The sequence below is a fragment of the Halyomorpha halys genome, unplaced genomic scaffold, assembly GCF_000696795.3.
Source record: "Halyomorpha halys isolate HHAL.00 unplaced genomic scaffold, Hhal_1.1 Scaffold332.1, whole genome shotgun sequence".
Taxonomy (NCBI): Eukaryota; Metazoa; Arthropoda; class Insecta; order Hemiptera; family Pentatomidae; genus Halyomorpha; species Halyomorpha halys.
The window spans coordinates 849469-876268 of record NW_027108633.1 but is presented as its reverse complement, the minus strand read 5'-3'; the positions used below and the strand labels follow the sequence as shown (position 1 = coordinate 876268).

At 30.0% G+C, this 26800-nt stretch overlaps 1 protein-coding gene across 2 annotated transcripts in view; it reads right to left on the bottom strand.

The window, feature by feature from the left end:
* The window catches only part of zfh2 (Zn finger homeodomain 2), a 561880-nt gene that overhangs the window by 333273 nt on the left and 201807 nt on the right, over positions 1–26800 (bottom strand). For both annotated transcript variants that reach the window (XM_067046937.1, XM_067046938.1), the window contains one exon: positions 22862–22889. The gene's annotated coding sequence lies outside the window, so the exon portion shown is untranslated. The remainder of the gene's footprint in view (positions 1–22861; positions 22890–26800) is intronic.

Sequence of the window (26800 nt, the reverse complement as noted above, 5' to 3'; positions counted from 1 at the left end):
TTATTTATTTATTTATATTTTTTTTTTACTTTTATCATGCCATAGGCGTTGATGACCAGAGGGTTTTACGCCTTTAAGCAACAAACAACAACAACAACTTTCGGCTAATTACAGAAAGGTTGTAAGTTAGTAATTTATAAAAACAGAAAATAAAGTTATTTTTAATAAATTTGTATCTTACTAACATATTGTGAAATGATTTTATAAACATTAAAATAACATGTTTGTTTTGAAAATTATTGTTTAGCTGGTGTACAAGCCATTAAAAGATCTAGTAAAGAAAGTAGACTGGATAAAGCTGTCCTCCACGAAGGGCAGAGCCCCGAGTGTAGCAAACAAAGACGCCACAATGATATGTGCCCCATTAATCCTTAATAGCAGCTGAAATATTTTTAGAGGGCCCATTGTCTTACTGCATACACAAAGCATATATCGTCTCCGTCTAAGCTCCCATCTCCTCGAGTACAGGGTGTGTATTTCATGATACTTTTCATTCTGTATATCTCCTTACCTACGTATTGTTCAAGATTATTCTGCTGTCCAATATCTAAAAGACGGTTAAGCTATAAAGCTATAAAGTGTATAGTTGACCAGCTATACATGATAAGTACACTACTGAACAAAAAGCTCTCCTCTATATTGACAAGAAATTAATAACATTTTTTTTTACACGAACGTCAATAATCTTTGACAGTTGGGATAAAAAACTTCTACATTAAAATAGTTTCAATTTCGTATAATGAAGTCGAGGTTTCTTTTGGGGCTATGTACATACAAATAAAAATAAATCTGTACCACTACAACCCATGAAGGGGTGTAATTTTTTCTCAGAAAGTACTGTTACTAGGCCAACGGTTGTGCAAGGAGGTAATTTGCTAAAGTAACAGAATAAATAATTGTCTGTTACAGTCGGATATATCCTAGGTCCTTGGAGTTAGTAGCACTAAGATATTGTGCCAAACTCACTGAGCCAAAACTCTACTTAAAAAACGTATATATATTTTTTTTTGTTGGGTGTATATGTAAAAAATTATAATAAATATTATTGTAGTCTTGTAGTGTATAAGAGTCAGCGGAATAGTTTTACTTAAAATTAAAATAATAAAAAAAAATTAATGCTAATCCCTCAAAATACAGACCACTATCTATACTTTATAACATGAAATATGATAGTTCACTTTGAAGAACTTAGAGTGGGTTCAAAATAAAATGTATTTAATTTGATTACTTAAAGACTGTGATATATCACAGTTAAAGAGAGTGTTTTGTTTTAACCTAGGATATACATTTTAACTTAATTTGTTTTGGAGTTTTTATTTTAATTCTGGACAATTAGCGAAGAACCTCAGTGAGGTATTGAAATAGGTTTTAGAATGTTTGTAGAGTATATTATTTTAAAGTTCTTAATTAATAAAATGTCTTTGAAACATTAATTCTAATTTATTTTTTGTTGGCTGAGAACCATAACATTTGGAAACTTTCCTTTTTCTTTTTATTAAATGTTCCTTGTTAATAATAATAAAAGGAATAAGGTATAAAATAACAGATTAAATCTTTTCAGATAGAAGAATCAAACTTCTCTTCTCGAATTAAGGGTTAAAAACTATTTGTGCAACATAATTTCTAATTCTCCAATTTCGTAATTTTCCAAAAATCTATGTCTTTCCTTAAACTGAACATTAGTTTATAGATTTAGAAATAAATAATTAAATAGTTAGAAATAAATTTTTAAATCCTTTAAAATGAGCATATTATACTAACAACCTACAATACTATTTATATGCTTTCGAAGATCTCTTCATCGTCTCAGAAAGGGCAATGAGTAGATACATAGAGTCTGGCTCAGTTGGTGTTAGTAGATTATTTAATCAATATTTAAACTTAATATTAAAATACCATATTTTGATCTAACTTTTTTACACAAACCTATGAACTGAAAATAAATAATTCAAGTAATCCATACATACATACTTAGGTATAAAACATAATAACTTCTTCATTTAATATCTGATATAGGTTAACTTTATAGTATTGTACAAATAATAATAACAAAAGCTAAATTCTATATTTTCTAACAATAATTGAATAATAATTAATTTTAAATTAATTATAAAAATACTGTTTAAAGTTCCTAAAATTTAATAATGCTATTTTAAAAGCTATCCAAATTAATTCTTACTCATCTTTATGCATATATATATATTGCAGATTGAGGACATTATTCATTCACAACAATATCCTGACTACTTGTTGATATATGCAGCCCCGATAAAACCAGCGATGACACGCTGCACCCGAACGACCTTTCGTTTGTAATTATTATGCCGCTTCAAGAGAATGATGGCCTCTTTCGATTCTTTTACCTAATTGTTGGCCATCCAGCTTAATAATCCCCCCGGGACATCATATTGATTAAGGCTTGTCAGCGGACGATTTACTGCGTAATCGTCTCTGGATTAAAATAGTTCACTTAGGAAATTGATTAATACCTATATATTAAAGGTAAAAGAAATAATATAAAAATAAATGATAATATGTTTATTCATAGACTCGATATTTTATCCAAGACATATTATTGGACCACATTCAGGAGAAAGAAACCTGGTAACAGAAATGAGAAAAATTGATTTAATTTGTTCCCCTCCCCTCTTTATTTTGTAGTATTACATTCTATCATATAAAGGCAGACATAGGTAATGTAGATCTAAAAGCACATTCACATCTGTTAACAGAGATATATAAATTAATTGATAACAAAATAATAAATAGAAAAAAAAACTAAATTGATTGATTTAAAGTAAAATGCTCTTTTATTTAGTGTTAAATAAAAAGGATCACAAATGAAACTGTAACTTTTTTTTTACAACTTCACCTAACATCATTAAATTTTATTTTATTTTTATATTTTATTTGATCATTTACTAAAACAGAGATATTACAAACTTCTGTGGGCTCGGATTGTATCTATTCTCCATAACAGGCAATAACATTCAAGGAACAATAATATACCATAAGCTCATATTCTGCAGGTTTGGTTGCTAAATGTGGGCCAATTGCCCTAAACATGGTCAAATATGGTTTTAAATTTGATGTTCAAGTGCAATTTATTCTTCAAGGTTTTCATATAAAAACAAATTGCATGGAATTACTTTTACAGATTTTAAATAGACTTCTAATTTAAAATTCAATAATACAACTTACAATATTGTTGTATTGCTTCCTTTGCTTCTCTGTAGTTTATAAATATACTCATTATATTTATTTTTATACAGGTCATCTGGTTAGTACTGAATTTTCTTAAATTCTATGCCTTAATATCAACACTGTTTACATTAAAAAAAAACAACTTTTTACTATTAGAAAGTTCTCGTATATAAAGAAAGGTTACTAATCGTTTTATCTATCTTTAATTATATCAAGACCAGATATATTATTCTGTGTATTACTAGTTATTTTTTGTATAACATGGACAGAAAATCCCACTTTCATCACAAACACACAAAATATATGTATATGTTTCTGTGTGTGGTAAAATACTTCGGATTTTCTATTGATATATTTAATTTAGTTATTAGTAACAATAAAAACTAAAAAAAAAATAATAAAAATAATTATGCTTTTTTGCCTTTTATCCCTTTTTTATTTTAAAAAAAAAAAAATACGTTTATGAATGAAAGTTTATGTATTGATCACTTATGATTTAATTTGCGGGTCTTAGCTTTGTGTAAAACTAACTAGTCGACTATTGATTGGTTTTAATTTTTAATTGGTTTTAATTCTTATTTAAAATAGTAAGTGTTATTTAGTAATTATTTTTTTTTTAGTCGAGTTTCGAACCCAAAGTATACTAATGCAGTCTTCTGGAACCCTTACCCCAACGAGATTGGACATTATGGTCTCCTAGATAGGTTTTCTTGTACTTAGAATTTATTTAATGGCAATTGCATCTGAATTATTTTTGTGTAATATGAATAATTATTTTATGGAATACTTGAATTTTTATATATTCGTAAAGGTAGTGAAATGGGACAGACATTGGGTGAAGATTGGTCCAACAAATAATCATTACGAAAGGCAATTTTCTAGTTTTAAATTAATACGTGAAATATGAGTTTATTACTAAGTTCTATGATAAAATTTCTTTTATTTATTTTTTATGCTTATATATTTATATTTGTGGATCACTTTTCATAGACATTTTGTTTATGAATTGCTTTAAAAAGTGAACGAAGCGTTAAAAAAATTGGAAAGGAAATCATGGTCAAGAATCTCATCGAATACCTCGAAATGTTTTTTTAAGTATATCTATAAAAGAATCTATTTACATAATCTAAACGTTCTTGATTAAACTGGCGAGGAGCTGTAAATGCCCTCATGAAAGGCGAAGGAAATAAGAAAAAGACGAGACAAGAAAGGAGAACGATATTAGAAAGGACGCCAAAAACCGGTCGGCCCAAGCCGGTGACCTATTCGGCTATCACCGCCCACGCACGCGCTATATCTTTATATATTTAATTGTACTTTGGGATTTCTTTAGGAATCCAGGACCTAACGGGAAGGACATTAATTCTGGAATATTTTTATCCAGTTCAGGAGTGTCGATTCGACTTTATCCTCCTCTTAATCATGATAACTTATTAGAAAAAACATGCTTTTATTTCTTTTACATGGTCAGAATAGCATGTTTAAACCTATATTAAATATAGAATGGAATGTTTAAAGTTAAGGCAGTAGTTGCTGAGTTAGTTGAGGTGTCACCTTTGAAACCTCAGGTCTACAGCAGCGCAATTCGGACTCGACTTTTTGACCTGGACCATTTGACTTTAATTCCATGGTGGTCCCACGAAACGGAAACTCGACCCCCCCAGTATGGTTAGAATAGGTTCGTTACCTATAAGATAACCCCTCCATGCCAGAAATGACCAGGCCAGGGCATAAACAAAAAGTTCAGAAGACAATTATTGTTATAGTTTACAAAAGAAATGAATTCAGTTCCTCAAACCTTCCTGTACCAATCTGTTGTCGAGCTATTATTTATAAAATGGTTTCCAAAGAAAAATACACCCAAACTTCGACGTTACGACGTACGAATAACTGAATGGGCAATTAGTATTATCTTCCACTTCGTTTTAAAATTACCGTATTGTTACAGCCACCTTCACTCCTTAAAAATAAAAATATAAAATTTAAATCTTAAAAAACAAACAATTAAATCGATTAAATGAAGAAACTTTTCGGAAATTCTCAAGATTGTAATTCGAAAAAAGCAAAGTTCGATATTCAACCCAGTATTGTAGCAGAAAAAAAAATTAATTGTTTGGTATGATATGATCGCCGAACGATATTTTCCTACAAATTTCTATTATACAATTTGTAACAGTAGAGAAATTTGGATTTTTATAGAGGCAAACTTCTTGGAAGTCCTCCTAAAAACATAATATGTCGAAAACGGATTGAGATAAAAAGGTGAAGTTGGTGGTACTAAACTATTTTTTTGATAAAGCATTCCTAATTACTACTTACATTTCTTCCAGGACTACCCTCTAGAATTAACATCACAATATGTTTTGTTTAATATTTTGTTATTGCTGTTGAATAAAGAAATAAATGTAGTTTTAATAATAAAATATATATATAGGTGTGAAATGAAAACAAGCTAATAATAGAAGACCCCAACTGGTTAAGATATGGCGCCCGAAGAGCTCCTAGCAGTGGGTGTACCTTATCATGACAGGCATTCATCAATTTCATATTGGGCTATCGTAGGTCGTTTTTGTCTTGTTATCGCCGGAACAGATGGTGCCCATACGTCATGAGTTATGCCCAAGGCGTCAGATATGTAAACACTATATCTGATATGGTAGGTATGACCAATTCGAAACGTCCACTAAGACGGTCGGCCACGGAACTAGGAATTTGATTTAATTTCCTGATTATGCGAACTTTTTTGATATCTTTACATAAGTTTTTGTTTTTTAGTGCGTGTGGCCTTTAGAGACAAGATCTTTTTTACTGTTACAGAAATAAGTATACTTTGTAGAAGGAGATCAAGACTATAAAACAGGTAGTTACTAAAATCCTCCTTTTTTTAAATATTTTTAAGTACAACAGAAATGGTATAAAATAGTACATATATGCATTAAAATTGCTTGAACGAGTAAGGATGTATGCAAGGTATTCAATATGAATAAGGCTGTAGATCTCTACTTCCACAATGTGCTCCATTTGTTAATGCTTATTACTAACTATATCGTTTCAGCTGCACCTGCTGCCCGACAAAAACTTGTAGTTTGCAAATGAAATTACTTGATTATACTTCATTTATTGTCATTAACATTAAAAGATAAGAAAGTATTTCGATACCTTTAACATTGAAGGTTATGCGCCTTTTTATACTCTTGTTGTGAATGCAACGTCATTATTTTTCAGGCATTTCATAAAACGGAATCTTGAAACATGACACAGCATTTATATATGTTTTTTCATCCTATTACTATTTAAAAAATTATTTGAAACTTAACTCAAAATCTATTAGTTCTTTATAATAAAGTATACAACTTCTTTCTTTATAAGTCCAACGTTTCGGCTAGTTCGGCCTATCTCGAGGACAATCTTAAATACAAATTTAGAACCACATGAATTTTAAAAAAACATTATACAGGCTATGCTGCCCAAGTCAATAATTTCAATCCAAAATGACACTATTTTGTAAATTCTTCACATTAGAATAAAACTTTTAATCACAGTTTTGACTGTGTGATTTACTTTAATGTGAAGAATTGACAAAATGAGGTAATTTTGGAGTGAAATGATTGAACTAGGAGAATAGCATTTATAAAGTTTTTTAAAATTTATGTGGTTCTAAATTTGTATTTAAGATTGTCCTTGAGGATGGAATTGGACAATCACGACAATATTATCATCTTCATCACAATATTCGTGATAATTTGCAATAAATTACAATAATTGTAACACATTTTGTAATAATGGAGCCTTTATTAAGTTTTTAAAATTTATGTAGTTCTAAATTTGTATTTATTGTAAAATTGTACGTCCTTGAGGATAGCCCAATTGGCCGAAACGTTGGACTTCTAAAGAAATATAGATTATTAATAAGTGATTCTCCAAAACGGTTTTACTGAAGGACATAAAAATATTTTCCGTTGTTTATGAATCACCGGTAAGTAATCATTAAATGTATAATAAGAATAAACTGTAGCTTTTTTAATATAAATAAAAAAATTATGTATTCCGATTAATTTCCTTACTCAAAAATAATAAAGCTTATTTTAGGGTTATGTAAACGAGGCGAGAAATCGTTGTAAAGCTATCGATATCGGACAGGGCACAAATCGATGCAGTAAATCGAACGTTATTAAGAGCCTCGGGGCAGTTGCCATTAACCCAAGAGCGTCTTTAACGCGCTCAGCAGGAAACTACAAATTAGAATTTGACGTTCCAAAAAAGCAGATCCAGAAAAAAAAAACTGGAGGACTACAGGACAATCTCATCCTCGGCGATGCTAATTTTATGTAAATGCCCGCCGGGCCTCATGTACCTCATATTTATTGTATTCCTTGGTCTTATTCCAGAATAAAATAAAACATAGAGCGTGTTAAAACCACTGTTTGGGAGAATTTTACGTCCTAATCACCGACGGAAATATCCCGAATCGCTTTCCATATGCCACACACATGGAACGAGGAGAAATTTCGGGCGTTGTGTAAGGAGGCGTGTGGGTGGGGACAGGGTCCTTACTCCTTAATCATTATTAAAACGTGTTTTATAACAGAGAAACATTAATTTTGTTGAAGGATGGTGGGGTTTTTCTTTTTAGCTGTTCCTCTACTATCTATCGCAATAGATTCTCTTCCAGATGATTTATGTAAAGGCCACTTTATAGGCTTGGGAGGCATTCGAATTTTATTCCTGTTTTTGTTTTTTATTTTATTTCTCACTTAGACATGACATCTGTGAAAGTATTCCAATCCATTCGAATCCGGTGGCAATATTTCATGACGCTTGAGGTGAGCATAATGGTTCCTATTAATAGCGAAATTCCAGAGGCATGCGCCAATAAAACACATCCCACTAGTCATTACTGAGGTATCTATCAGGCGAATTCCGCATGTCAGCAACTATTTATATGATTTAAAGTGAACTCCATAGTTCACTATCGTGTATGGATTAGGTGAGGGTGGAGTTACATTTTTTAATTGATTATGTGTGGACATTTATATATATAAAGTATTGTGAACGTACAAAATTACGAATTCGAGTTTTTGAAAAAAAATTAACAATACGTCCCCTAGGTCCAAATAATCAAGTCTGGCGAAATGTTTTATGTTTGTGTGCACGTGGCCAATCTAGCTCAAAAGCGAAAAGTCGTACACGACTGAAATTATATTATCAAGGCAGATTATGCCTTAGATGTTACATTGCTCCTTTATAGATTCCATTTTTCAATTTTTTTTACGATTTTCAGACAACCGGCTCTAACGATTTTGATTATACACAAGTGAATTAGTGAGAAATTAAGTGACTTTTAATACCAGATATCCTTTAAAGTACCTTTTATTTTCTTTATTTGAAAGAAGTAATCATTTCTCATTGCTAGCACTTATAATAAATAGATAATTACAAAATATTAAAGAAATTTTTAAGTTACTAAAGGAAAATTAAAAAAATCATATTGAAACGAGATAATCCGAGACCGCCCGATCTTTGCTGATTGCATTACTGCTTCCTTATCAGTTGTGTAATCTACTTTATTCTTGGCAGGAACAATATTTTAATTAGTTATTCCTACTTTAAGAACCACTAAAATACGAATTTTTATAACAACACAAAAATAAAATTCTTTTGTTCAAAATTATCGTCTCCCCTGTTCTTCATAATTTTTTTTCTCTAAAATTACCTAAGTATTGTTAAGTTCAACACGAACCCACCAATATACACAAACATGGCGACGTAAGTAGATTAAGTGAATGTTGTGAGATTTGCATACCTAACCAGATGTTTCCTACATGTTGGTATCCTCTGTCTTCGGATTAATTTGGAACAAAATCGGTTTGCACTAAAAAATTTTAAAAAAAGAAATTGGATTATTTTATTTTCTAACTTGATTTCAGTTTATCCATTGGTTTTCTCAAGCCAGTAAGATTGTAAGTCTGTATATGATGTTCCGGGCATCGACATTTTTATAGTACCTTTCTGAGGATTATATTGTCAACTGATTGCTTCATCTAACTTGTTAATGTTTAATTCGTTGTTAATTTCTTTTTCTTTCGTCGCTTTCTAGAAGTTGCATCATCGTGTTTTTTATTATTATTATTATTATATTATTAGTACTTTCATTATTAGCTCTTAATTATGAGATGATGTCTTTTATTTCTTCAATCGTTATAAATATTATACCGTATAAAGTGTTGCAATTTTTCTTCTGTACTTAATTAATCACGAAACGACGAAAAAGGAAGACAAAGACAAGTGAATAAAATACAGCAAATTGATTGATAAAAATACTAAAATATCAGATAATTTTATTTATACTATTTTATATATTTTCAGGACATTTTTTATGAAATGTTTTTTGTTTTTTTTAAATTGTATCTCAGGAACTACTGAACGTAAACAGATCTACTAGGCCTCATATTTTAGAAAATTTATTTACTTAAAATTATACTCAATACTACAAATGAAAAATGATTTATGAGTCTTGCCAGACTCATAAATTTTGACTAGAAATTTATTAATGTACCTAGTTTTCATTTATGTAATAAAAAAATTACGGTAAAATAACTGATCTTTTCAACCGTACTCTGTGCATGAAACCCAAACATCAAAGCTACTCTCACAATGTCGTTCATATCCTCATTTCATTATAATATGCGGTTACATTTTTTTTTTAGAACATTACTGTTATATTTTTAAAAATAAACAAATATAGGGATATAATTAAAACTAATGAATCAGCCTATATTCATCAATAAAAATTTTATTTTTCGAAATTTAAAAATTTTATGATAGCTTTGAATGTAGAATTCTCTTCTCCAACAAGCCTATGGCACCGCGCCTAGAATACACGGCATTAATTCATATTGATTTATTAAGCAGACTGTTTAGTCAAATGTACAAATTATATCATTTTGATTAATGTCCACGAATTGATATATAAATAGCTAAATCATTTTTTTCAAGTCATTAAATCAGTTCAACACATTCATTTTGTCATGCTATTTATGTAACACGTTATTTAGGAAGTGAGTGACTTTTTACGAGAATTGAATATAATTTATCTCTCTCGCGTTGTAACTTGTTAATGTAATCTATAAATTTATGTATTCATTAAATGCCATTGTTCGATTCCATTAGGTAGAAATATGATTTTTTGGAGAAAATATTCCTAGAAAAACTATGTCTAATTTTTGATAGCAAGTATTGTTAATGGTATTTTTTTAATGATCTATTCAGTTTCATTTGAATCTGAAATATCAGTGAGTAATTAATGTAATAAAAAATAATACGACATTATATATACACAGGAATAATATGAATAATATTTAAATAAAATGGGGACGCTTAATGGTAAAGTTTATATCTATATTGGATTAGTGCCGGATTATAACTGATTACAAGCTCTACTACCAAACGCCGGACCCGAATTCGAATCAGTCTGTGGCAGGTAATTATGTATTTTGTTATCATAGTCGTGAGTCAACCCTTTGGATTCGGGAGCCTTCCTGAGTGGGCCTCAGCCTAGTAAAAAATTGACCTTGCACAACCGTTGTTCAAAATACAGTAAAGTACATCCTTACAAAGTTCTAAACCCCTAAATGTTCATGTGTTCTAGCAGTGTTCTCTCGTTAAAGTTAAAAGTAATTTAATTTTTAGAATGAAACACATCAGACCTGAACAGATGCATTGTAATTTTCTTAATTAATTAGGATTTTGATTATAATAAGGCGTGTTATACATAAAAGTAAAGTTTTAAAAACTCTGATCATTATATAATATTAAAAGAATTCGAAAAGGTCTCTGAATAGCTACTTACTAAACATTGTTTAAATCTTTGATGTTTTTCTGGTTCTCTAAATACATAATAAATAATTTTGTAAAAGAAATCATGGGTTAGATAAGTTGAAAAATTACATTTTTAGTAAGAATAATTAATTACTCGACTAGTAATTATAATCAATAGCTTAATTTGTAATTGTAATAAACTTCTTAATTAGTAATTACTATCAATTCAATAATAATTATTTATAATTAATTGCTTACTTTGTAGTTAGTTATATTGTTAGTTTAATTTGAACATATAAATAGGATTTTTTATCTTTGACAGTGCTGCGCAGTTAATTGGAAATTGAAAATTTAACGGGGTCGGAAATGAAATCAAGATAATAATCTCTATTACTAAACTTATAATAATCTCAAAAGAGTTATGCTCTGAATACGTCTTCCATGGTACTTCGAAAATAAAATTGAATTTAAAAAATGTGGAGTTATGGGGAGTGGGCATGTTTAATACGACATTATATATACTCAGGAATAATATGAATAATATTTAAATAAAATGGGGACGCTTAATGGTAAAGTTTATATCTATATTGGATTAGTGCCGGATTATAACTGATTACAAAATACGTGCCTAATGTGAATGTAGGAAATGTAATGTGAAAACTAGGAAACTAGTAAGCAGCCTCAACTGCTTACCGATTTATAGACGTTTTATAAAGACCAAGGGTTTGGTGGATCCCAATCCACCAGCTAAAGGTTAAAAGGTAAAGATAGTAAAGCAAGGGATGCATAATCGAGGTTTTACTATATATTCAAAGTGGGACATTTATGTGACTCACATTAAATCCTGGAATACCAAGACACATTGGCTAAAATTGGGACTATTCCACATAGCTGAAGTTGGTTGGAGGCATAAGGCCACAGAAAAGATAAATTTATTTTTATCGTGTGCCGACATTTAGGACTAAGTTATAGGCTTCTATCAGAAAATGGGAAAACAAGGCGTTTTTGAAAATTCTGTATCATAAATTGATAGTATCAAGAAATCAAGAAAGACAAGAATCTTTTCGATATCTAGATTTTCATCTTTATTGCACTTCTATATTCATCGACGGATATCAAGAGGTGAGATACTCTCAAGTGTTGCTGACCAGAGAGAGGAAGACTGTTGCGGAAACAGCAGATTCCAAGGGAAGATAACCTTTGGTATTTCAAGATTTTATAGATCATGGCCACCACGAGCGAATAGATCAGGTCCCCTTTAGCACAAAGCAAAAGGACAACGGATGAATTAAAGAAAAAATAATTTATGCAATTATATTTTAAAACTAGCGATACCCAACGGTTTTACCCTCGTTAAACTAGGGTTACACAACCTTGATTTATATGTACGATTAATACGTGACTAATTGCAAGAGGATTACTATAAACATATTTAATTTTTAAAAATGGTATAAAGATTTTATCGGACTTCTGACGAGGGGTGTATATGATTATTTTTTTTTTTTTTTTTATGGCTCAAGTTATCCATTTAGAACCTATGCAATCCCAAAGACAAAATGCCAAGATTCATTTCTCGAGGCCGCCGTAAAAACAAATATTCACTGACCCAGGTAAGAATTGAACCTGTAACGTTTTGATTCAAACACTATCGCCACGTCTACAGCTATCACGTCCTCTTACGATAATATTTTTTTTCTATAACACTCTAATAATCAATCTTTACATAGAGCTATATATTGTTTATGTACATATACAAACTATAGTACTATTGTAAATTAGGTCTAAATAACAAACCGAAAGACAATATTTGTGGCGCCACGCTATTTATAAGAGACAGGATTCCAGGTAGCGAGAGTCACTCTGAAAAGTTTTAGCGGTTTTAATTATTTTGGAACAGTTCCAAATTCAACGGACCTCTCAACTGGTGGCCATGAATTCGGGCTAATGTTTTGTAGATGTCTTCTCGGGATTATAGGCGCCTTTATCGATTGTTTTTCCCTATTTCTATAATAATAAATAGAAAATTGATTAAAATTTAATAGATAATCTATGTATCTCTAAGCTTCCATTTTCATTATCAATAAACCATTAAGGTCAATAGTCATAATTCCATAAGAAAAATATTTTATCCTTTATCCTAGTGTTATCTAAATCCAGAACGTTTAATAATTATTTTAATTTATAGTGTTTATCTAGCATCGTTCCCAATCCATGAAAACTATTTTTCAAGTGATGTAACCGGTATCTAAAAAATTATATTATGATAAATTAGTTTTCTAATTTTCCATATATAACAACTGTCAAACGCTTTTAAATATAGAAGGATTTTTTTTTATTGAACTTTCATTGAATCTGCTTGAAACAATTTGCCACACACAAGGGCAATAGTTATTAGGTACGCAAGTACACAATCATACTACATATACATATTAAATAAAAATAGAAAAGTTAATCAATAATAATCATTAAAATACAAAAGAAAAATAAATATAAACTAAATTGGATAATAATAATAATATATACACACGTGAAAAAACATTAATTATATTTCAAGTTTTAATAATAAATTGTATATATTTTATTTTTGAATAAAGCTGAAAAAAAATAAAACTATATTTGAAACATGGGTGACAAGAAAAATAATTTTTCGCAAGGTAAAACGAAAATGGTGGATATGATTTGATAAAGTTAAACTAGACTTGTAGCTCAATGGTAAGGCATTGTGCTACAAACTCCAAGGACCCAGATTCGAATCCAGTTATGGCAGATAATTATTTTCTGTTTCACTGTAGCCGTGGCTCAGCCCTGTAGGTTCGAGAACCCTTCACACAGCCTCATAAAGTGGGTACCTTTAATTGGGTAAAAATTTGGTCGTCGAACGTGATTCTGATCAAATCACCTCCTTGCACAACTGTTGGCCTAGTAACAGTACATTAAGTACTGAACCCTTAATCCTTCATGGGTTGTAGCTGTACCGATTTAATTTAATACTAAACTCAAGACTAGAATTTGTTTGGTATGGAAAATAAAAAAATAAAACAATATATTATTACGTCATTCATAAAATAAATATCTTATGAACATACTAAGTAATGTATTTCATTGATGTTTGACATATTTATATGTCACATTTTATAACTATTGTAACTGTGGACTCGAGCTGTGCAGAAATCGAATTTCCTTGTTTAAAATCAAGGTCCAATAAAAAAATATACGGCCAAATGATATTGGTATTAATGTGCATATTTGAATTTTACTAATAAGTTATTGAACAATAATAATTCTTATTTGCTTCGCGGACTGAAGAAATAGCATATAGGATAGTAATAAGATTTTTTTTTGCTAAGCCTAAAGGAAAGTATCCGAGTTTTTTTAAAGCACCCGAACATAAGAGGAGGCATAGAAGAAAGGTCTAAAATCCTGTGTTTTGACACGTCCGAGTCGCGACAAGACCAGTTTTTCAATAATTCTCGAACCCGTTTTAGTAGGTTGCCTTTGAAGAGTGTTAATTTGCCGAGTTGGAATGTTGGTACAAGGAAAAAAAGATTGGAGTACAAACATAAGTTAGCTTCGAGTCCGGTTTTATAATGCAGGCTCATCTCTATTGGACCTTATTTCCTCGGCTTTGACCAATTAACGAATTTCAATTAGCTGTAAAGAAGAGCCGAAATCTTAATTGGGGAATTAAAGTTTTTTTTTTTAACTCCAGTCCAGGGCTCAATCTTATAAATCCGTCTTTAAACATTTCCATCAAATAAGAAACAGCCTGGAGGAAATTTCAAATGTCAAGATATTCTAATATTTTTTTATTTATATCATTAGCCATGGAAGAATTTTCGTTCTTGGATATTTGTTTTTGAAATTAGTTATTAAGATAAACTTAGTTATATAAAAAATTATATACAAAACCGTCATGAGTGCAAAAAAAAAAAATTACAAGTCACTGTTTACTGTGTAAAGTGTTTGATGACCGTAGAACGTTTTGAATTTAAAAACTGCGAAGTTTACGTGTTTGTTATAGATTTTTAATTCCTTTAGAGAAAGCGCTAAAATAAATCAATACCAGAGATGGTCAAAACAATTTTAGCTATTAGTTTCATCTATAGCTAATTTTAATCTAACTGTGATAAAAAAAAGAAAGTAATGTGGCTTAAATTAAGTTTGGATTTATTCAATCTAATGACGAGTTTTAGTTAGTCTACCCAAATTTTCTTCTTATTTTTTTTAACATAACTGAGGTTTTTGGAAATTGTTGGGTAAAAGCGAAATATGTTTAGAAATAAAGTAATACTGAAATCATTGGATACTATCTTCATTCTCATTATGTACACTTATTTTAGGAAGTCGATATAAATTTTAAAATTTTTTTTAAATAATATCCAGTTATTTTTATTTCAGTTTCACTATATTTCTGAACACATTTCGCTTTTCAAAATTACCCAACAATTTCCAAAAACCCCAGTGCAGTTAAAAAAAAATCTGAGAATAAAATTTAGGCAGACAAACTAAAACCCATCATTAGGTTGAATACATCCAAACTGAATTTAAGCCAACGTTTAAAGTGGCTTAAATTAAGTTTAGCAGTCTTTAAGCAGAATTTAAGCAACTTTTTACAAAATTTTATCTGCGGAATCATTTATAAATGTAAAGTGGGAATATCAGGAATCATTTCTCAGGGACGTCGCGAAATAAGTATTGACCGATCTAGGAGGGAATCGAACCAAGCGCTCTTAGACCTTAACCACTGCCCTGTCAGCTATCAGATTCTGTATTTCCAGAGGACATAATTCAAACAAAGATCTTTGAATCTATATTAAACATAATACAGAATATTTATTTATTTACTTTAGGAAATATTTATGAAAAAAAGTATATAAAATCTATGTTCCAGATTTAGTACTTTATTTAGCGTAGGCGTCACAAAGGACATACAAATATTTACATTATATGGTCTCTATTAAGTTCTGTGTGATCGAGTATAATCAAGACAAAATTGCTGACAACTTATAGGTAACATAATTTACTCAAAACTGGGATTGAACAATGAGAAAATTGAGAATACTCCCACTGAGTAGCAAAAGGGTATTAAGAATTATTTTTTAGACAAAGCAGAAAAGAAAAACTCTTTATCACATTAAGTTTGATTTTACTTCCGAGTCTTTTGCATGAATATAGGCGTATGAAGATAAAAATTTTACTGTTTTACATGGAATCTAAATCACGGTCAACAACGTTCAAGAAACAACTGAAAAAGTAGGAAAATGTGCCCAGATATTCAACCCAAATTCAAGATGGATTTGAACCCTAAATTTTCGGATTTATAATTTTTCTTCTTCCAATAGCGTGGATTTATTCCTTTGTGGAACTTCATCTCAATCTTTTTTAGGGAGAGGGTTCTTCAATTAAAATATACTACATATCTAATTCGAATTATAAAAATAAAAAAAAAATTTAAATACTGTTTTGTTTTAAATAAATAAGTTACTCCAAAAATTTAAATTATGTTTATCTTTTAGAGGAGAAACGTTTATCACCAGCACCCCCTTAAGGTAGATTGAAATTTTTCATTTTTATTTAATTATCGACGATGGAAATGATTGAGGGCAAGATTCAAAAACTGGGAAAGAAAGTAGATTCAAGTTTCCACTTAATAAACGATATTAATATCTTCCAAAAGAGGGTACAGGACCCATAAAAACATCTATTATTTGGAAATCCGAGAAAGAAGGCGGTGCAGAAGTGCAAATATTATCTTATCCTTAATGACTGTTTGAAGAAGACCGGCGGTAATTCCAAGACCAATTAAATCTCTGATTACTTTAACTGATGACTTTTTTCCTTGAAGGCTCTCCCAAGAGCCGTCAGTGGTGCCCTAAATTAAGACTTGTCTTATTAACCCTGGCTTAAAAAGGTACAGCAGTTTTTCTTTCTTTTTTTCCCCTCTTAATTGCCAAAATTAATTTTGTTGTTTTAATATTATCCTCTTCTTCTTCATGACGGAAATTCATTTAATTTTAACTGAGTTATTTTATGTTAATTACCTATTAATTTTAGCGGTTTGGGTGGAACTCGTTAAAAAGTGAATAAATAAAATCAATTAAATCAATAAAACGCTTTAAAATACCACCGGATTATTCACTTTATCTGTATTATCACCTAAACTATTTTACTTTTACAGAATTATCTTAAAATTTACGGAAAATAATTTATTTAGAAAATAAATTAAATTTATCGAAGGACCCTATAACAATAAATTTGGTGAACGCACCATAAATCAATCACAAAGAAGACTAAAAAAGAAATATTAACCTGGATACATTCTTACTATGATTCTCTATAACTGATGTTGATTCACCAAATGACCATATCTGCATGTATTTTTTTCTTAACTCCACATAATTATTCATTATATTACGATTATAATTAGCAATTTACGTGTGCTTAGTAATATATATTATTTATTAAAACATTATTGGATCCTTAATTTTATCATATTCTGTATCATCTTGTTCTATTCTCATTATTATATTAATTCACTAAATGTAAATTTGCATCTTTATGACTCACTTCAAAGTCCTTTGATTCATTTTTACTATTATTATTAATTATTTAATTTATTTTTTTAAATAATTATTATTTTATTTTACTTTTTACTTTATTTTAATCACAGCTGTTTTACAGTACAATCTGCTAAATACCACCAAAAAAAGATAAAAAGGATACAAATTACGGGTAAAAATTATTAATGAAGAAGTAGAGGCTACCAAGCACGGAAGATAAAGGATGTATAGTTTGGGAGTTGGATGGTAATTATTTTTATCATCTTTTTATCCTCAAGATAAAAAGTTTTTCTTATTGTCTTGAGTCATATTTTATAGTCACTAAAATTAGTATTTTATAAACAAATATAAATGCAAGAGGTAACGAATTGCATCCTGAACTTTATTTCTGGTGCAGTGCAGGCTGCATTGTAGTTCGATGAGTTCTAATGTTTGCTTAGTAAAATCGAAATCTCAGTAAAAATGTTCGAAATAGCTTCGAGGTGGGATACTTAGCTTTTAAGGATATAACACCGCTCCAATGACGTCAGACGTTTCATGTTGCTAAGAGTGTCAGACCAAGATAAGAAGTAAACATTCTGATTGGTGCTTCCAATATTTAATTGAAATATAATAATAGGTTTTCTGGTATTTTTATTTCTTTTGAATAAAATAACTCAAACTTTTATGATCAAATTGCTTCTTCTCTAATCAAAAGGTAAGTTTAATCTTAAAGTTGTTCGAATTGGACCTGTTTATAACGAAACTAATCTTAGCTCTAATTATCTCATTATGAGGCATTACTTCAAAACATTTGACTGCAGATAATTTTGAACTCGAAATTGGGATTTTAATTTGGTTAAAAAAAACACATTTATATTAGTAAGTCTTTCATTACTTTCTTACATTCTTCCAATACAATAGTAATTTCAGATCAATTAAAAAAGTATCAGTAAGTAAATAATTAAAAAAAAAAATGTACCTATATGTGGTTTTAATGGTTCTTTTATTCGATGATGATAGCCTCAAATTACAGCAGTATTGAGTTCCAAATGTTTACAACGAATTTAAAAAAACATCGCAGGCATTTCAGGTACTTATAAGCTATGCTCATCTTTAAAAAAAGAAAAAGAAAAAAATGAAAATTGGCCGTCTAACCTATCAGGGTTTTCTTTCATTTATACTTTAAGAAAGATAAGATATAAAATGGCTGACTATTCTCTTCTAAGTGAGCAAAAAATGGATAAACTAAATAAACGTTTAAATAGCTACTATAAAATGACTTTTGGTTATTTCATATAATTTTCAAATACATATTTGCAATATATTATTATTAAAAAAATTAGGGGCACTGAAGATGAATGGCATAATGAAGGAACAATGAATGATAGTGAAAAGTTATGCTTCGCTGATCGATGTACTATCGAGCTATTGTTTAATAATAAAGAGATAATATAATTGAGTCATAACAATAATCATTCAAGACCACACTCGATCCATTCCCGAAGACCTTTATTGTCCTTCATCGCGGATATAAAAATGACTTGGCATCGGCTCTGGCACTATTTTCTAACATCCGCCATCAAAAGCCGTGTCGATGTGGGGAAACACACTCATCTAACTATATAACAAAAAAAAAAAACGAATTTTTCCATTTTATTATATCGTTTGGTCGTTAATCGGATAGCTGAGAATAACCGAGTTTTAGTGGTCGTAAAAGTGTGAGTCCGGACTCCGGTCTCTAGGCTAAATAGAACGCGTCGCTGAGGCACTTCGTCCAGTCACTCACCCAAAAGACCTCTTAAATAGTTCCCCGGATTTCTTGTCTCTCTTTCTTTTTTTCCCTCTTCATCCTGATGGGTTCGAGACCTGCCGGGGTTACGCGGATTTTACAGCTAGCTCCTGTCAGCCAAGACGAAAAAAAAAGCAAAAGGAAGAAAAAAAAATCTATTTCGGTTTAATTTGCCTGATTCAGACCGTACAAATTTAGCGGGCACTTAATCGCCCGTGAAATATATATATGGCTATTTATTTAGCTGTGACCTCCACGTGATTTATGTTCTCATTTACAGCTGCACACGGAGTAATTTTAGATTAAGTTAATTCGAATGCTTCTAATTAGAAAAGCTTATTTAAAAATAGCTGAGTTAGTGGAATTGCACGTGTTTCTGAAATCTGAAAGACGATTTAATTTGTAGCGTTAGTCAAAGTCGCATAGGTCAAAAATCTAAAGAGGAAACAAATTAATATTCCCTTCTAATTTTTAAAGTTAATTAAACACATTTTTTTATCTCATTTCTAATTTTGAATCGTTTTAATAAAATTATTTCTCGTTTAAGTGTTCTTTAAAAAAAAAAAAAAAAAATTAAAAAAAAGGTTAAAAATTTAATTTAAATAATTTTTTTAATATAAAGGAATTTTTTTTGTAATAGAGAAATTTTATAACGAAATAATTTGCGGACAGGAGTGGGTATATAAAAATAAATGCTTATTATTATGAATTATGTATTGCTAACAATATATTTTTTAAAAGAAAACTACTATCAATTAATATTAGATAATATTATTAATGTGTAAAATATATCTCCAAAACGTAATTGAAGGGATGTTAGTTTCATAATAATCTACTTACCAATGATCTAAATCTTCATACAAATGTTTTATTTGCTCTTGATTTTAGCACACAATTTATGATTTTTAATTTTGGTAAAATTTTTGTTGTGTTTGGTTTAGTCGTTTTGGCAAAATTAGGTTGTTTTGAGATGGTATTAATTATTAAGTGTTAGAGATAAAATATTAACGATTATAGTAGGAGTCGTAAGTAAACATTGATTTTTATAACTCAAAGCCATTATGAATGGTACCGTATTCAATACGCTTTTGAATATATTTCCATATTAAATCAGTTACTCAGTCTTAAAAGATCATTTATGCTAAAAGAAGTCGATATTTTTATGCTAGTGGTATATATTATATTATATATTATTGTAATATTATAGTAGTAATTATTATACTATATTTCCAAGGTTAAACTCCAAATCGATTTTATTTACAACTTTGCACTTTGTCCTCTGAAGAATAGCTTTTAGGCATTATGGTGACACTCGCGTGCTATTTTTTTTTTTATTTATTTATTTTTTTTTTAAATGAATGTTAAAGCTCGGATATTTGTGATTTTTTGTTATCACTCGTTTGCTTGAAAAATAGCACATCTGACAGTATTTTTTTTTTGTTTCTAGTATTCCATAGACAGTACCTCGATTAATTTGTAATGATACTAGTAGCTTAAGGAAAGTTTGTATGAAGACCTCAGTAAAAATAGTAACAGCGATCTATGGTACAATCTTTAGAATACATCCAATTATAAATAAAGTCATAACTGTTTTTTTGTATGGTTTCGATTCATCGATTCAAGCAAAGAAGCGATATGTTGTTAGGTTTTGCTTGGACAAAAAAATCTATTAGATGTGATATTAGTGTAAATAAAAAAACCGTAAGTTCATTTTATTTAAGATACGCCAATAATTTTCGTTTATTTTTTATATTAATGCTCAATTTTTTGTTAATTACTTGCTTCGACATTTTGTAAATATTTTTTTATTAAGGAGTGTAAATGTGTTCTAATTTGAGCCCAGGTAGAACTCAAATAATGGGTGTTGAATAATTTTATAAATTCCGTTTTTTTGAGATCGGAAATTCGAACCCAAACAATTTATCAAAAAGTCAGAACTACAAAACCTTTTTAAAATGCTTCGTTTTTCTGTAATTCGTGTATTGTTTGTTTTTTCAATATTTCGACAAGACTTGAATAAAACACAACTTGAAATCAATCAGTTTCTTTACAAAACAAAAGGAATAGAATTATGTAGTAGTTGATTATACATTTCTCTAGTAATATATTAGAATTTTAAATACTAAGGATTGTTCATCTGGTAATTTTTTTTTTAAATCATCAAAAACATTTTACTTTCTAGAATTTCTTAAGATTTTAATAATATTTTAGACAAAAGTAAATTGAAATTCAAGGCTATTTTTAGCATGACTCATTGGTGTTCTTTAAAAATTTATATAAATTGTTTCAAAGCTGAATATGAAAAATAAATTAAATTGTATAAAATGATATATATGTATATATTTTTTCCTACTGTAATCACTCAATAATTTGGAAAGTTAATAGATTAAATATAATTTTATTTATTTGTAACCCAATATTATTTGATTGTAAGGGTGGGTCCGTAATCATGTAAAATAATAATTTTATTACAAAAAGTTTGCAAATAAAGCATTGTTACTGTTATATTAAAACAAAAAAGAGAGAGAGGATTAAAGAAGTTATTACTTAATGTAACAATTTTTAATTCCATATAATTTTTAATAACAGTCGGTATCAGCAATCTGCTACTGATACGATATTATATGATTGATACAAGAAAAATATTATAAATAAAACCGGGATTCCTTCGAACCAACTCACATGCATTACAGCAAGGACGAATTTATTGAGATGACTGCAATATCTCTGCTCCGTGTACACATTCCCAGATATATTTATTAGGGATTTACTGCGACAAAATGCATCACGCTCCCTTAAAATATGTCGTATTAAGTTTTACATTTAAATGCACTTCTTATTTTAGTCCATTATAAACAGTTCGCACGGGGTCGGCAACTCGAGAGATATGAGTTACTGACGCACTCATAACAGCCAACGTGGAAATAACAAATAGCATCTTTGTTGCAGTTAGTGCACATGTCATAGTACTGGTGCATTAGGCCTTTTTGAAAAATTAATGTGCAATACGCATTTTATATCAATATTTTATACGGAAATGCCACTAGTAACGAAGAAAAAAAAATTTAACAAACTATTGTCTTTCTTACTGTTCTTTACGGGTGCGAGTAAGAGAGTGGTATATTTCAAAAAATTAGTATTTTCTTAAGATCTTCAAAAATAAAGCATAAAATAAAATAAGGTTTGTTACTATCAAAATTAGGAATCACACCAGTTTTTAGGTCTTATTTACAGTTAAGCTTAGTTTATATTTTAAAATTTTAGTCATTTGAATTTTATTAATGGGAAGATTCTCCACTTGTCTGTACAGCGTTATTGTATAACTAACATCAAATTTATTTGTTGTATATATTTTTATACAGTTGTAAATACAAACGCAAAAATTAAAAAAAAAAAAACAGACACAGCCTTCTTGTTTTGTTTCAGATTAAGTTAAACATTTACAGAAAAAATCTATAATTTGCTAAAAATTAAATATAGATATTAAATTATTAAAATTGTTACTCACCCTTCAATTTTTCTATATTCACGATAACCTGTAAATAAAAAAACTGCATTAGTCTCAGAAACAGCCAGTTAATCAATACTGAATTTACAGAATATAATTATACCTATGAACTTATCAAAAGTTATTATTTTAATAGGCCTGAAAATGAATAAATTTATATGTTTTAAATGATCATAAAATCTATAACGACAAAGTAAAAAGTATTACTTCTTTATTAAAAATTACATTAAATAGTTCATACCACATATAGCTATCACCATACCATATTATTAAATTATTTACTATGCTATTATAGGGAATGAGGTAGCTCAAAGGTAAGGCACTGTGATACTAACTCCAAGAAACCAGATTCGAATCCAGCTGTGACAGATAACTATGAATTATGTCTGTAAGTTAAGGAGCTTTCTGGGGTCCATCCAGCCTTAGTAAGTGGGTACCCTTAATAGAGGAAAAATCTTGAGGTCGGATCCTAACCAAAGCACCTCCTTGCACAACCGTTTGTCTAGTAACAGTACTTAATTACAAAGTACTACACCTCTGACATATGGATTGTAGCAGTACAGATTTATTTTAATACACTATTATAATATAGTATACAATAATGAAAGAATATAATATTGCTTAAGGAAGTTTTTCTTATTTTCTACTGCGTAATGATTTTTGAAAATAATAATTTGTCAGGGATCGCTGAAATAATAGTAAACCTAATCAGGGAAAGGAACAAGTTTTTTTTTCTTTCTGTATAACGTTAATAATTATTATTTACCATCGTTTCAGACAAAGTATGTAGTTCATCTTCAGAGATACATAACATATGCATGAATACTACAACTTAGGCACTACAATTCAATATTATGTAAAAATTATGAATCAAAAACGTTTTAAGCAACGATAATATATTTTATACATTTCCTGATCTGGAAAATTTCTTTTGAATTAAAAAACCTACATGTGTATATTTTTGTAAGCATAGTACTTTCCTCTATTTTTTTTCGTTTTTAAACTAATTAGTATTCATGACTATTCATATTAAAAATAAATAAATAAAAAATGGCTAGTTAGTTGAATTCAGACTTTTACAAAACACGAAACATGAACTTTTCCAGTTTAAGAATGGGATTTGTTCAGTTTATCTATTTTTGAAAATAATATATCTGTGCACTGTCTACAAAAGTTACATCCTTGTATTTTATGGACCTAATTTGATGTGTTTAATATCACATAAAAAAAAAAAAAAGCTTGGTTGTAGTTTTGACCGATTATTGAAATCATAAAACTGGGTCAATAACAATAAAATAAAAAAATAAATAAATAACTAGTTTATTTTCTTTTATTGAGATTTCGCCTCGAAAAAATATTTAGAATCATTGCTGCAATCAAAACTCATTTCTTTTAATGATTTTTTTTTTGCTAATTATTTTTTTTTTAGTTTATAATCGAATTCTAGTAAAAAAACAAAAACAAATAAAGTAATCGCACAACTAAGCCAGAAAAAATAAAACGAAACAATAGCCTGAGTAAAGACAAACGTCACTTTTTATAATAAGACTGGAAGAGGCTGGAATGGAGCACTTACATATCTCGACTAAGATGTTGGCTCCCGCCCAGACCAGACTTGGCTCACCCAAGGCCAATATTAATAAATTTCAGTAATTAACAATCTCTGTTAGTTATCGCTTCTTATTCCGGAGGGTTCTCGGCTATATATAGTCTTCTGTATAATTAGAATGACGTCAGTCAGGGCGACTTTTAATGAAACTAGTTCTAAATTTAGGGAACCCTCTGTGGTCTTTGTCGACATCTGGAGAACTGTCCTGTTCCTACCGGACCGAGGTTTAGAAGAAGTCTGTATAGAAGAAGAGATATGGCTCAGGACGATTATGTGTATATATAGGGACCAGGCAACTGACCGAGTCAAGGGGCTTCTAATTAGTAATTAATATTAAGCAAAAATGAGCGTGGTGAGTACTTGGACAGGCGGCCACTCACGACGGAACGACACACTTCTACTGTCAGACTACCTACTGGAGGTAACTCACACAGAGTAGGCTTGAATGTTGCTTAATCGGAAATCGCGTTGTCGTCGTCCAGGGTGTCTAATAGCCACCCGGAAGTTTGGTACATGAAAGATCTGGTCGAAAAAAGAAATACATGTCCTCGGGCGCTAGCTGATCCCACAGAGCTCGGTGAATTTCTTCTTGCCACTCTTCTCGAGCCCGAGTTGAAACAACCGAATCGATAGTTCACTAAGAGACTGGTTATGAAGCTAAACGTTGTCCGTCTATGCACCATGAAAAGCAGAATTTCGGTTACCTCTTCAGGCTATTTGTGCTCTTGCAAGTAATCATTTTTGTAAGAAGATTGAATACTGCCCAAAAAAATGATATAAATATCTTTTTATTTTCCTAATTGAAAAAGTCAATGAGAGGTAAGAGCGGTTCATCGTTTCTCAATATCAATATTTGGCCAATGAAGTCCACTCGTATGTGAAGATGAATTACTTGGAAGAAACGTATACACACAAAATATTTCAACATCTGCAAGAAATTAGAAAAAAAAATTGTTTGAAATTAGACATGAAATCTGTAGTCGTTCAAGCTTCAAACGACTTTCACTTTCTCTATAATTTGAGTTCAAATAATTCGTTGCTTGATTATTTATGATGGCTATACAAACTACCCTTTGATATATTTTTCTTTATATTATTATATTAGTAATGGTTTTATTAGCTAGAAAACTACAAAGTTAACATGATTGACTAAAAAGTTAATAAGTTTGTTTGGGATTCGTATATTTTTAAAATGTTGTATGAAGACCATTTAATAACACAAGTCATTAAATGAAGCAAAATAATTATTCATAGTGATTGGATTTACCATCGATTACCGGATATGCACTAAGTCATGCATGGAATATGGCTGTGTTGGAAAAGCTGGACCGGAGCCAGGCACTGTTCCTGGAAGGCGTTTAGCCCAAACGAGATCATTCCAGGCTATTTCCAGCCATCCCAGGCGCCTACCGCGAAATAATATGTCACTCTCGTTTATAAGGGCAAATATTATAGTATACAGAGAGTTGTCACTTTCATTATGAAGAAAACCGTGGCACAAAAGTGTATCCAGAAGGTTGGGAGGGAGAGAAAAGCAAATAATAAGGTATTTAATAATGCGCAAGTAGTTTTGTTAAAAATGATTTGATATATTGGAAGAAGATAGTTGACCGTATGAAGTAGATTGTTGGCAGATAGTCAGAGTGGCGGTCAATAAAGGTACAAATTAGAAAAAAACTATTTAATATTAACAATGTTTCGTCCCACTTTGTAGAACGAAGTAGGACGCCTCAGGGCTGATCAACCTAAAATACGATTGAAGATTGAGGTATTTTAGGTTGATCAGCTCTAACGAAGTCTTGTAAAGTGGGGTGAAACGTTATAACGTTTAATCTTAGATAACATTAAATAGTTTTTCTACTAATTTGTACCTTTGTTAACCACCACTCGGACTATCTATATTTTATACATATGTGGGACAGAGTAACTCATTGGTAAGGAACAATAATTTTATTGTACTATAAATTCGATGGACACGGGTTCGAATTCTGCCGTGGCAAATAATTATTTTCTGTGTCACTGTAGCCGTGAGTCAGCTCTTCAGGTTTGGGAGCCCTCCGGAAGGTTCAGAGGGTAGCTTTAATTGCTTAAAAATCTGGCGATCGAGTGTGATTCTGAATATATCACCTCCTTGCACAACCGTTGGACCGTTTTTCCAATTACAGCACTCAAAACACTTTATGGATTGTAGCGGTACAGATTTAATTTATATATATTGGCTTTTTCACTTTCACAACTATGACTTTAATATTCAAATATTTTAATAGTGGGTTAATTTAATATTTGCTATTTAATAGTTCACTAATTAAATATTTGAATATTAAAATTTT